The 4181-nt window shown below is 46.7% G+C and overlaps 1 protein-coding gene across 12 annotated transcripts in view; it reads left to right on the top strand.

The window, feature by feature from the left end:
* The window catches only part of GTF2I (general transcription factor IIi), a 96084-nt gene that overhangs the window by 33072 nt on the left and 58831 nt on the right, over window positions 1-4181 (top strand). The gene's annotated exons all lie outside the window — the stretch shown is intronic.

Raw genomic sequence — 4181 nt, 5'->3', positions numbered from 1 at the left:
GAGAGGAAGGGAGAGAGATAGAGAGTTAGAAACATCGATGAGAGAGAAACATCGATCAGCTGCCTCCTGCTCACCCCCTACTAGAGATGTGCCCGCAACTAAGGTTACATGCCCTTGACCGGAATCGAACCTGAGACCCATGAGTCCGCAGGCTGACGCTCTATCCACTGAGCCAAACCGGTTAGGGCAAGGATATTTTTTCTTACTGCTTTTCAGAGAGAGTGGAAGGGAGGGAGGAAAGTGGGGAGAGAGAGAGAGAAACATCTGTGTGAGAGAGACACATTGACTGGTTGCCTCCCACACATGCCTGGACTGAGAGCAAGGAGCCAACCTGCAACCCTTTGGTGCACTGGCTGATGCTCTAACCATTGAGCACACTGGCCAGGGCTAATATTCTTAAAAGAACAAAAGTGGCACAATTTAGAATTCAACTCCAGTTTCTAACATTATTTAAGGCATAAATGGTCTTCTGAAACTTTAATAGTTCTTTTTGTGCTATAAAAACAACTATCATTATCTTAGAAATCTTTAAAAGGTAAGACAAATTTTAGCTGTTTTTTATTTTGTTACCTTTTGCTCGATTATGACGAAGGAATTAAAGGTTATAATTTTGCAATGTAGTTCTCTTTTATGCATCAATGGGTTTTAGTTTAGAAGAATATTTTCTAGATTTAATAATAAGTTTAATTTTTATAGATGCATAAGGTACATCAAAACATTTAAAGAGTGAAATCTGATTAGTTTTTTTATATATGCTTATCATGCTATCTTCACTGCAATCAAGATAATGAAATGTCCCTAACCTCCAAGTTTCCTTGTGTCCCATTGTCATTCACTGCTCTCTCTAACCAATCATTGCTCTGTTTTCTATTACTTTAAATTAGTTTCCATTTTTAAGAAATTTATATAAATGGAATCATCATCAAGTATGTACTATTTCTTGGGATAGGGTGCTGTGAATTCCTTCATCCCACATAATTGTTTTGAAATTCATCAGTGATGTTGCATATATCATTAGCTAATTCCATTTTATTATTGAGTGTTATTCCATTGTATGGCTATATGGCAATTTGTTTATCCCTTTCTATTTATTGACTTTTGGTTGATTTCCAGTTTGGGGCTATTAAAAAATAAAGCTGCTGTTGATTTTTGTGTGGAATATGCCTTCATTTCTTTTGAGTAGATTCCTAAAAATGGAATAGCTGGGACATATGGTAGGTATTCAACTTTTTAAGAAATTGCCAAACTACTTTATAAAGAGCATATAGCATTAACATTTCCTTCCCCAGTGTATGGGAGTTCTAGTTGCTCCACATTTTTGTCAACACTTATATAGTCAGTCTTCTTCATTTTAGCCATTTTAGTGAGTGTCTTATGACACCTCATTTTGTTTTTAATATGCATTTGCTTAATAGGTTTAGTTCATTTAAGAAGATAAGCCTTGCCCTAGCCAGTTTTGCTGAATGGATAGAGAGTTGGCCTGCGAACTGAAAGGTCCCAGGTTCGATTCTGGTCAAGGGCACATGCCCAGGTTGTGGGCTCGATCCCCAGTGGGGGACTTGCAGGAGGCAGCCGACCCATGATTCTCTCTCATCATGGATGTTTCTATCTCTCTCTCCTTCCTCCTTTCTCTCTAAAATCAATAAAACTATATTTAAAAAAAAGAAGATAAGCCTTTATCAGTTCTGTAACATGAAAATATTATGAATAAATTTATTCTGGTTTGTAATCATGTGAATGAATAACTGATATGTATATTAAACCACTTCATAGTGAATTTTATCTGTCAGTTTTGAACATTTTGTGTGACATTTGGAATTGCATAGTTGAAAGGCTGAGGTAATTTTGAGGATTTTTAATTAAAAAGTTAAAATTTTGGAAAATATTTAGCCTTTAAGCAGCTGTTGGTACCCTAATAACATTTGCATACATTTAATATTGTTTAATATTCACTTTTTTTACATAGATTATGATTAATTTTTAAAATAAATTTGTTTTTGATATTGCCATTTAAAAAAAAATTGATTTCGCCCTAACCGGTTTGGCTCAGTAGATAGAGCATCGGCCTGTGGACTCACGGGTCCCGGGTTCAATTCCGCTCAAGACCATGTACCTTGGTTGCGGGCACATCCCCAGTGGGGACTGTGCAGGAGGCAGCTGATCGATGTTTCTCTCTCGTCGATATTTCTAACTCTCTAACCCTCTCCCTTCCTCTCTGTAAAAAATCAATAAAATATATTTTTTAAAAAATTGATTTCAGAGAGGAAGGGAGAGGGGAGGAGAGATAGAAACATCAATGAGAGAGAGTCATTGATTGGCCGCCTCCCACATGCCCCATACTGGGAATCAGGCCCGCAACCCGGATATATGGCCTGACCAGGAATCCTCATCGCTCAACCACTGAGCCACTCTGGCCGGGCGTTACTGCCTTTTTAACATTTCCATTATGTCATCCATGATTATAGAAGCTTTTTTTCTGTCCCCTTTTGAAATTGGGTTGATGATAGTGAGAGTTGCAAGTGAGGGACAGCCGCTTGTGACGTGCTCAGACTGCGGGGACTCAGGCGCCACAGCAGCTGCAGAGCCAGCGCCTCCAGTTCTGGCTCCCGGTCATGTGAAGGGGACGCGTGGTGGCCCGGGCAAGGGGATGGAAGGCAGGTGGAGGGGATGGCCCAGAGGCACATCATCCACGGCCCCTCCAGACCGGAGGCACTCATGAGCCGGAGCCCCGAAATCCGAGGGAGGATGAGATACCGCGTCCCCTCTAATTCCCGTAAGCACCCAGGCTTCATCCTGCGCCCGAATACCTCTGCGAGCCCCTCTCTCCACTCTGCACTTCAGACTCAGCCAGGACAGACTTCTGCAGCCGCCGCTCCGCACCCTGCTGGACGAGCTCAGAGATCCTGTGCCCCTTTTATTTGAGGAACTCTTTTGGACGACACGGAATGATTTGATCATTCTGCACAAAACTGCCCTACAGGAGCTCTGGATGACGGCTGGAGACCAACAGTCCCTACAGGTAGTGCTCGGGGTGGTGTACCAACCATGACCGGATATTTCCCGTTGCTGGCCTCTGATGCCCGTCTAGGGCATGTCGGGGTCTGGCGTGGGAGGCTCCTGCCTCCCCAAGCTCCATTGCTTCTGCTGCTTGCTTGCTTCGGACTCTGGCCCAAACTCCACCCGCCGACACGGTCCTTCAGGGAATTGGACGGTGGGATGGCGGTGCAGGGCACGCTGCGCGCTTCCTCCTGACCTTCGATTTTGACGAGACTATCGTGGACAAAAACAGCGGCGACTTGATAGTGCGCGCCACGCGGGTCCAGAGGCTGCTGGAGGGCCTGTGCGCCACCTACGGCGAGAGCTTCTATGAGTACATGCAGCGGGTCTTCAAGTACCTGGGTGAGCAGGGCGTGCAACTGCGGGACCTGCGTGCTGTCTATTAAGCCCTGCCCCATTCCCCGGGCATGGGCGACATGCTGCATTGCAGTTTGTGGCCCAGTAGGGAGCCTCCTTCGAGGTGATTCTCATCTCAGATGCCAACTCCTTCGGCGTGGAGAGCGCTCTGGCGTGTCGATGCACGGGGCTGCTGGCGCCGCGGCCCTTCCACACGCACAGCTGCACGAGGTGCCCCACCAACATGGTGCAAGCACAAGGTGCTCAGCGACTGCCTGTGCAAGCGGACCTAAGACGTGCACTCCGAGCGCCTCGCCAATGATTTCTGCCCCTTGGGGCTGCTGACCAGCGGTGACGTGGCCTTCCCGCACCGCGGCTATCCCAGGCACCGCCGTATCCAGGAGGCACAGGAGGTTGAGCCCAGCTCATTCTGTGCTATGGTGGTGCCCGCGGAGACGGCCTCTATCTGCAGCAGCAACACCAAAGGAAGAAAAGCCAGGTGGAACAGTTGCCTCCTGGTGGTGGAACGTGGTAGCACACTGTCCGTTTGGGGTCGGACCAGCCAGGAACCTCGCAGGTGCCTCCGTGTCTTCTCGTACTGCAGCCTCGTTTATGCAGCAAGAACAGGGACTTAACCAAAGTCACCCCCGTGGGCTGGGCCTTCTGCGGTCCCCTCCTCTCTTATGGAACAGAAAGCCATGATGTTTTTAAAGCAGTGCCAGTGAAACCCAAGCCCCTGCTCTTCGGTGTTTAGAGCTATTAAAGCAAGTGAAGGGGGAGAGGGGGAA

Source organism: Myotis davidii, unplaced genomic scaffold (genome assembly GCF_000327345.1).
Source record: "Myotis davidii unplaced genomic scaffold, ASM32734v1 scaffold424, whole genome shotgun sequence".
Lineage (NCBI taxonomy): Eukaryota > Metazoa > Chordata > Mammalia > Chiroptera > Vespertilionidae > Myotis > Myotis davidii.
Note: the sequence above shows the minus strand (reverse complement) of the source record. Positions and strands in the feature narration are given on the sequence as shown.